The following is a 9794-nucleotide window of genomic DNA, read 5'->3' as shown; positions in this document are numbered from 1 at the left end:
ATGTTGAAGTAATCAACGTCTTTTTGTATATGAAAGTAATTATTATAAATTTTGCAAAGTTTAATTTTACAGATGTTTTGGAAAATTGTATCTAAAGAGTATAGCACATTTTAGTACATGACTTTTAATAAATTGGGAATAATGATAACGGTGTATCTGCTATTATTTTTTCTGTTGCATTGAATATTATTTTAGTAAGATTTTGTTGGCGTACGCTTTAATATATTTTTAACGAACCTTTTGTTGGAGTCACAAATTACAGTGTTTTACTGAGCGTAATTTTAGCTCTTTTGCCAAACTTTTTTGTTATTTTTCCGCATTTGCGCTAAAAATTTGAGCTTTTGCCGGGGTTGGGTGATTTCCGGCTATTATTCAATTAAATAGTTTGCGAACACAACGTTTTTAGTGAAAAAATTAGGTATATATTACAATAAAAAAAGTTTTCTCGGTATTGGGAAGAAGAAAACGTTTTTGAAGTCTTGTTTTGAAAGCAAAGAAACAAATGTGGCCAGAACGTTAGCAGAACTAACCAAAGCCTCGTTTGATTTTGTTTGAACCTAGAGAAAGCCTGTTCGATTGTTGATTGTGAAGATGGTGTTGGTTTTTGATCTTTGCTATTTAATTCTTCTAAATAATTTTTTTTCTCATCAGTTACTAACTTGTTGTCTGTGCTGTTGGAAGAGTAACCTGTGAATTCAATGCTCATTGAGTATCTTAAGTATATATTTGATAATTGGTCCTGCAAATATTTCGGACCTCATTCCAATTTAGTCCGTCAGCTAAAGATTCAAACCACTAATTCTCTGGTCCTCGCAAAAACCAAATCAAAAAGGGCTCTTCGCCCCGCATCAGACACTGCTAGGGGGGTCAAGATCTGCAAGACATTTTCCCATAGATAATTTTGTTTCGTATGAAATTGGAATAATCTTGGGCAACTTCAGATGAATCTAGTCCTTTGAACTTCTCTAATTAATGTCCGGGTATGCAAACACGTTTGCCATGGTTGTGCAGAATTATTATTTGTTATTTAATGTGTTTTTAATAGATTATTTACTTAACTGTATATATAAAGTTGTCTAAAAATTACTACGTAATTTTGTTTTATGGAGTTTTAAGTTAAGAAAATCGCTTAAAACCGAAAACGTTTGTGTTTTTATTTAAACATAAATTGCTTTGGACCGCTCAGGAAATGTATTACGCGTTAGTTATATGAAAAAAAACTTTACCAGTGTTCTTATCTTCCTCATTTGCAATGTTGAAGTAATCAACGTCTTTTTGTATATGAAAGTAATTATTCTTAATTTTGCAAAGTTTAATTTTACATATGTTTTGAAAATTGTATCTAAAGAGTATAGCACATTTTAGTACATGACTTTTAATAAATTGGGAATAACGATAACGGTGTATCTGCTATTTTTTTTTCTGTTGCCTTGAATATTATTTTAGTAAGATTTTGTTAGCGTACGCTTTAATATATTTTTTACGAACCTTTTAATAGAGTCACAAATTACAGTGTTTTACTGAGCGTAATTGTAGCTCTTTTGCCAAACTTTTTTGTTATTTTTCCGCATTTGCGCTAAAAATTTGAGCTTTTGCCGGGGTTGGGTGATTTCCGGCTATTATTCAATTAAATAGTTTGCGAACACAACGTTTTTAGTGAAAAAATTAGATATAAATTACAATGAAAAAATTTGGGGGGCAGAGATTTAGCTAATATTTGATTAAATAGAATAGAATAATAATGCCCAACATATATTACTATACATATGTTTTTGCGAAATAAATTCTGGTTAAAACTAGGTTAACTAGCGTGAAAAGACCATAATTAAACCATAAGTTGGTAAAAAATTGGATAAAATTTAGGCTATATTCGTCTTGGGGGAAAAAATTAGCTGAATTTCAGTTTTTTTTAAATTTAAATTGTAACCCAACATTTGATAAATTTTGAGTCAAATTCAGAATAATTTGGTTTTGGCGGGATGAATAATAGCTGAAACTTTGTAAGGTAGTGCGAAATTACAAATATTCAGCCGTAGGTTTTTAAAAAATTGGGCAAAGTGAGGTGAAATATTTGGGGCTCGAAATTAGTTTAGTTTTGAGTATTTAAAGTGAAAATGCATTAATAAATTTGTTGAAAATTAGGTGAATTTTAGAGTTGGTTGGTTTTTCGGCGGATGATTTTTGCTTATAAATCTGTTAAATATTGTGAAAATACAAATATTCAACCATGATTTTGATTTAAAAAATTGGGTGAAATTTAGATTAACTTTTCCTAATTCGTTGAGAAGAACTTAAAAAATTCTCAGCTCCGTTTTGGCCGATAAAGGTTGGAAAGCCATGTTCACGTTCAAAGTGAAACGGTTTCCTAATTTTCCTTTTGGCCGAGAAATCGAGAGATTTAATTCTGCTTTTCTCTAGAAGTTATGGTTGTTCTTCCTTTAACATCTATTGAAAAAACGGGAGCCTGTTTCATCCTTGCGTAGGCGCCTTATTTCTCCCCCTTCTGCTCATATAACCTTGAAGTTTGTGGGGGAATTTTGCTTTTAGTAGATTCCCTGAGTTGCCAATGTCAGTCAGATAGCAATGAAAATGAGCAGTGTTCGCGGCGCCTACTCATATTTAGTTCTAGTTCTAGTTTGCATTTGGTGCTGGATAATCCAGGTCTAAGCTGAGGCTCGTTTGTTAATTAGAGAAAAAAAGGCTCAAGTTCTAATTTATTGTTAGCCTAAGCGCGTGTAAATTTTGTGCTATGAGTAGTGGTAGTTAACGCTTTAAAGTCTGCGGTCGATATGCGGAATTAATTTCCCGTTCATTTCGAGCAGCTCTAATACTACAGATCTTATCATTCGCTAGACCTTCAAATTTATTATAACGAACGTTCACGAAGCAAAATATGCAGATGAGAGCGGAAAAAGTTTAAGCTTTAGGCCTCCAGTCCGAATAACACGTATGACCATATCTTATAGATGATTTTCTTTCACAATTCGTCTCTTATGGACATTTCAGAATCATGTGAGATGAGTATCAATGAGCAAATTTTCAGCGTATAGCTTTTGAAATATGTTATGAACAACACCCCAGACTGGGAAATCTCAGTGAATTGTCTAAAATGCAAGGCAGTTTTGTAAAATGACATGATGCCCCACTTTTTCTCACGGTTGCAGTGTGTAAGTAAATAGTGCAAATTGGTGCAATTAAAAAGAGCCTAAAACGTTACCAAATAAAGTGAAACTTCTCATTACGAGCCAACGCCCGTGCCAAAAAAGTTGATCCATTTTTCCTGTTTAATTCCACAATTTTATCCTAATGTATGGGAAAGGGGCCTGACAGTGTGGGGTATGGTGACAACGAAACGATTATACTAATTGTTTTAAACAACAGATTGTAGTATTTCATTAAAAAAACATTACTATTTGTATTATAATTTACTAGGTCTCCACACTAAAAAAAATGTGCAGGTAAAGTTACCTAAAATTGCAGTTAAACTTACCTGAACTGTACACGCGTTTGGCGTTGCTGCAATTTCTAATTTTGTAATTTGTAATATTTAATGATTAAATTTTAAACTTACTGTTCATTTCTTTCTAGCTTTGAGAAAATCATAGAGAAGCTTCATGAAAACGTCCTTCCTGTCTGAAAAGACAAACTATAAATTTTTTTCGAAACGCAGTTTTTCCGGCAAAAATTTTGCTTTAAATTTATGCCTTGAGTTTTAAAAAACAATTGTTTGAAATCTACCTAAATAGTGGGCAGGTAAGCAAATTTGGGGAAAATTCTGAAGGTACATTTTACCTGCACATGACCTGACCTGCACACTGTTCAGGTAAACTTGACTACACATTATTCAGTGTGTTTAACGAGAGTAATCCAAAATGTGTAAATTTAACATAAAGTTGAAAAAAGAAACGAAAATATTCTGGGGCTCCATTCTTAGTAGCTCAAGTAATTCGAGCTAAATCTGAGACAACTTTATAGCAGCGACTGTTTCTCGTCGCTTTTTTGGACCATTTCTGTTGTCGGTTCAGAGATTTGCCAGTTGCGCTATCTCTGACAAATTTACCAATCCAATGGAGACCATGTGGTTTTCTTGCATGATTCGTGCAAAAAAATCAAAGATTTGCAAATTTGTGGTAATAAATTGGCGCGGCCTCTGTTTTTAGGGTAAAAGTGACTAAAAGTTATTTTGAGTCAATGCGATTGAAAGAACGGCATATTTACCTTAGTCAGTTGAGGTGATATATGTTATTTTTTAGGTATATTTAACTTATTAGACAATTACTATTGCAAAATTGAGCTAAATTTATGCGGCGTAATGATAATTACCAGTCCGGTGCTAAATTTTTGGCTTTTTTGATAAACATAACCCATTGCTACGTTTTCATGCAAGTGATTATTTTTTTTGAAAATTTGAGGTAGCTTGAATATTTTAGGCTAATTTTCTGTTAATTGCTGGACACAAAATTAGAAGTTTTTTACCAGGAGCCGCGATCTTTTTAGTCGCAGAGCTGGTAATTACTCTAAGCCCGCAATTAGTATTCCTAGAGATTTTATTCCATTGAATAATCAATCTTAATTTCCTTAATCACTTTTAAGGCTCCCCTCAAGATTGGGCCAATGACACGATAAAATAGGTCTGAAAAATGAATCCTGTAATCACGAAAAACAACAGTGAGTGTGAGAAGAACAGAGACAAAAAGAGTGAAAAGATCCGAAAAAACTTTGTCGCTAATTTTAAAATTTGCGCAAAAAAGTATCTCAGAGATTATTTAAACACATTTTGCCTTCACTTGCTTTACTCATGTTGAAACTAATGGAAATAGAGGAAAGTAAATTAAAGGGCAAGAGATATTTTTGTTACTAGCATTGGAAAAATTTACAGAGTCAGCTAAAGTTTTTATACATCCACTCAGTACCAATTGCATATTCTTTAGTTATTAACACTGATGCATCAAATTCTTTAAGGAATTGAACGAAATTGACGTACAAGACAGATTTTTTTCAGTTATGTAAAGCCAAGAGTTTTCAGTTAATAGTTTCTTTTTTGGATCTACGTGTGACTCGAATTGGATTCCTTTTTCACTGATTCAATTAATACCATTGCATCGCCTTGCATTCACTTTGATCTGCCCACCAATGGCAGTAATAGCCCGGGGGACAGTCGAAGTCATAGTCGCAGGTTTCACCTCTTTTCATCGAATCTCTTTCGAACAGCCCCTCAGGGAACCCCCTTTTGTCCAGCCACTGCCCCCTTTGTTGTCTTCTCCACGGTGATTCGGCCTGCACCACAACCACAATCAGAAGAATGACAAAAGTGATTCGACCAAGCATGTCTATCAGTCCTAAAATCAACAAAAAAAATAACAAAGGAGTACCAAAAAGGGGAACTGGTTGGCTCAGTCACCAAGCAGCTCAGATAAGCAATCGAGATCAGAATAATTGAGAATTGTTAATCAAAATCAGATAATAAAACATTGACTAAAGTTGGTTTGGCAATGCAGCCCCGATGACTGCAAAAGATTGCCCAACCCTGAAAGAGTTTCAAGTCGTGATCAGTAATTTCCCGGTGAAATGCACCTCTTGATCACGTCTCATTCCAAATCATAGGACTTGTGAAGATTCGTCAACTCTAACTCAAGTCTTTGTATAAAGACTTAATTGGCGATTTGAAAAAGAATTGCAAGTCTTGATTCATCTTCTTTAAAGTGATCGCTGCGGGAGTGCGCTTGTTTTCATGTGCTTCTAATTTCACATTGGATGGTTTGGAAGGCGAGCTAGTGTTAGTGCTGTTCTTTCTCTTTCGTTAAAAAACAAAAGAAAAATAACATTAAATACTGTGCTCAAGATTTTATATAAGACTTGTCAGCTTTTGCCCTAGTCTTGATTCAAGACTCGCCAATAATTAAGAGTTGATTCAAGACGGGCCAAAACAAAACATTTCCATAATCAGTACTAATTCACACCTGAGGTTGTTCAGTCCGGGAAGGGCCTACTCTTAAACTAGAGAGAAATCAAATTAAAAATTAAGGGTAAAACACTACTCAGATTTCTGATCAATCAGACAAAAACTGCAAAATTTTAATTTTTTTCCCGATTTGGTCGTATTTTTTCAGTTTTATAAAGCCGAGAATTGTCAATTATTGTTTGGTTGGGATCAGAATAACTTGAAATGGATTCTCTTCTCTCTCAACAATTTATCAGAACAAATTACAAATTAATAATTTTTCTAAGTTAGAATTTATATAAAAATTGGAAGAAATTTTTTTTTGAGAAAAATCCAAAGAAAACTTACAAAGATTTTTTAGCAGAGAAGGTTTGATTGTTTGTTGTTTGAAAGCAAAGTATTTGTAAAAATGATCTTTTGCTCTCGTTTGCTTATATTTATACCAGACATCTAAAACTCTTGTTCGATATACCTTCATCTGATTGGCCAATTTCAGTTCACTAAATGATAACAAACTGATTTATAGTTGAGATTGATGGATGACCTCGTAGAAAATGAACACAGAAGAAACTTAGAGGAGTACATTTTCAATTAATTTGTCAGAGTAATAAAATGAATTACTGAACTGATTAATTTTACCAATGTTTTTCTGTTTAGCTAACTAAGAATAAAAAAACCAATGGTCACCTGGTATTTTGTTACCCGCAATTAATAATTCATGTACAGTTTTTAAACTGTGCAAAACATACTATAAAATAAGCAAGTTTTTTCGAGTCTTGTCAAATGTTTTTACTAATGAAAACATTTTTGCTAATATTTGTTATTTTTATGCGTGATGAACCACTTCTTGTATTGATTCAATTCTACATTTTGCTCGAAAAATTTATTTGCCTGGCTTAAAATTAACAATCAAAGATACATTAGTTGTTTTCAAGATTCTATTCTCAAACTTTAATTAGTTCAGCAATTGAGAATCTAAACCGCATGCAGAGAATCTTTTGGTGGTGACTTGACTGTTAACTTTACGACAATCATACTGAATTATATTGTATTGGTAGTTCTTTCAAGCAACTCATTGAATAACATTAAATTTGTTAAAAAGAATTGAAAAAATGTGTTCTTTTCAGTTCAATTTTTAAAGTTCAAATTCCATAAAAGGCCGAATAATTAAGAGCTCAATTTGAAAACAACTAAAAACAACTTGAAAATTGACAGGGCATTGTAAAAATTTTTAAAATATTGAACTGAAAACAAAGCTGCTGAAAAATCTTAAGAAACTTTTCAACCGAAGCACTGGAAAATGAATAAATTGCTCAGAAGTTGACTAGATGAATTTTTCAGCATATCATGAACAGTTTTCCTTCATTTTCCATTTTCCTACATTTGGTACTATAATTCATAAAATTATAACTGCCCTCATGCAAAAACTTACTTTTGGTTTAATAGTGGATAAGGATGACAGGTGCAACAACTAGAATCAGAAAAATCATAATCATGAAACACATACGTTACTCAATATAAAAGTGAATATGGTAATGAAAAACAGCGCATTTAGTTCGTTCCTAGAACATAACGTGCTGATCTCGCATATCAAAAGTACATAAAAGTTGCAAAATTTTAGAGCTACCCGAAGTTTCCCGAAATAATTAGATTTTTTTCCGGAATACATTGTTAATTCCTTTAAGTATAAATGAAACAAACTTTCACAATATGTGACGTTTGTTTCATTTATACTTCTTAACACTACATTGCCTTTAAACTATGTTCTGTATTTTATAGTTCATACTCAAAGGAATTAACAATGTTTTTCTTTTTTTAATCTTGCCATCTGAACGAAAATTTTTCATATACCTGAAAGGTTACCCATAGTTACGCAGTTTCCCAATTTTAGCGAATTTCTCCCCAGGTATAAGGCAGAGAACAAAAGTGGATATTTCTGGAAATGAATGAATGAGCCAGGGTTGCATCCCGCGTTAAAACTTACCCAGGCTGGAAGCACGAATGAAAGCACAAAATTCTGGACATAGGAAACTCTGAACGAATCACAGTCTGTTCATAGGCAATTTTGAACGCAATAATTTCTCGAAATCTATAAAAGAAAGGTAGTCGTAGGCTCTATTGAAAGCACGGGTAGTAGTCTTAGTAGTCAAATTTAGTGCCAGCAGTAGTCTTAGTACCAGCTTTTCAAAATATTTGACATGGATTACAACAGTTTATGTTAAACGAATCAATTTTCAGTTTTCAGGTTTTCAAGATCTCACTTATCTCAGTTTTCAATTTGACTGTCTATTGATAATTCTGTGCTGCATGGGTTTTTGTTCATCTGTAACTGTAACTTCTCCTAACAGTTTCGATACAGCAGAGACCGACCCCGAATGTAACGCACAGATGTTGCATGATAGAAGGTCAGCAAAGGTGATGAAATCGCATGCCCTATTTGCAAAATTGATAGATAGTCCTTAAGAGGTATAGTCCAGTCCCTTTGACGATAATTGGTAGCATTGTTTGTACAAAAGTTTTTGTTTATAGTACCATTGTTCAATTTATATATTGTACAAAATATATAAATTGAACAATGGTACTATAAACAAAAACTAGTTGCGATAAAACCCATGCATTATTAACGGCTTCAAAATTTGAAATTTGCATAGAAAAAACTTATCTTCAAATTTTTCAACTATTCTCTGCACGATTTTCTATTTTTCAGCTTTGCAAATACCAATGAAGTTTGGTGCCGTGTAGCAATTGTTCACAAGAAATAATGTCATCAGTAAACAAATGCTCTCAGTTTTAGGAACCTGTTGTGCATGTGTACTATGATGGCAACAATTTGAGACATTATTTTGCCTTTATATACTTGTATCTACAAGTAACATGTCGCTGGCTCAGAACCGCCTTACCTTTTATAAATTGTTTAAAGAAAAATTCATTTTTCTGATTTTATCGACAAAATTAGTCCTAAATGAAAATTTTGAAGGAATTCTTGCTGTCATTTGTGAATGAAAACGATCAACTTAAGCTTCATTTCATTGATTATATTAGAGTGCTTTAACAAATTTGTGTTCGATAAATGAGGATTTTCTTTTAAATAATGCATCAAATCTTATAAATTGATGTATTTTCTGATGAAAATTTCTGGCAGATTCCTAAAGGATAACCATTTTTCTGACAGATAACAGCCAGAAAATTGTCTTTCTAATAAAAGAACATTGTTAATTTCCTCTGATACACATAAGAGAAAAATGCAAATGGTAAAAGAGGCAATGTAAAGTTAAGAATATAACATTATGTAAAATTATAAAATCATTAAACAACCTAACTAAAAATTTGACTTTACATTAGTAAAAAATGGCCTAAAATGAGACCAGAAATGTTCTCACATTTTTATCTGAACATCATGAAGATTAAATTAAAAAATAAAATCTAATGCTTCGAATCTTTCATATCACTTACTTTTGAGTCCTTCCAAAATTCTTTCCCGAAATATTCTTTCAGTTCTTTTTTTAAGGAATCTTTCGATGTTGTTTTCAGTCTAATAGTAGAAGGCAGGCTATTATAAATTGGAATGGCTTGTGCAATAAAAAAATTAGTTAAAAACTTATTTTTCTGTCTTTTGTCGAACGTTAGTTATTTGACCTGTCTTTCTTTAATGGTTTTTAGTCCCCAATTCAATTACTTTTCTAAAGTTGTGAGTAATGACTTTTACATCCCTATCAAAATTAAAGTGGAATAATGTAGGTAACTTATTTATATTGCATTAGGTAAAACAATTTGCTTTTCTCAGGTAAACTTCTATTTAGTGTATTCTAAACTTTTTTTCCACGAGCCATTCGCTTAAAAACTTTTTTCACTT

The 9794-nt window shown here is 32.5% G+C and overlaps 1 long non-coding RNA gene across 1 annotated transcript; it reads right to left on the bottom strand.

The window, feature by feature from the left end:
• Positions 1–4811: 4811 nt before the first annotated feature.
• Positions 4812–6352, bottom strand: LOC142342051 (uncharacterized). The gene is made up of 2 exons (XR_012759142.1): positions 6290–6352; positions 4812–5339 (listed from the first exon to the last, which is right to left on the bottom strand). It is a non-coding gene; the product is annotated as an uncharacterized LOC142342051 (long non-coding RNA).
• Between the last annotated feature and the right edge of the window lie 3442 nt (positions 6353–9794).

This window comes from Convolutriloba macropyga, chromosome 7 (genome assembly GCF_964194025.1).
Source record: "Convolutriloba macropyga chromosome 7, txConMacr16.3, whole genome shotgun sequence".
In the NCBI taxonomy this organism is placed as follows: Eukaryota; Metazoa; Xenacoelomorpha; order Acoela; family Convolutidae; genus Convolutriloba; species Convolutriloba macropyga.
This window is presented reverse-complemented; position numbering and strand designations above follow the sequence as displayed.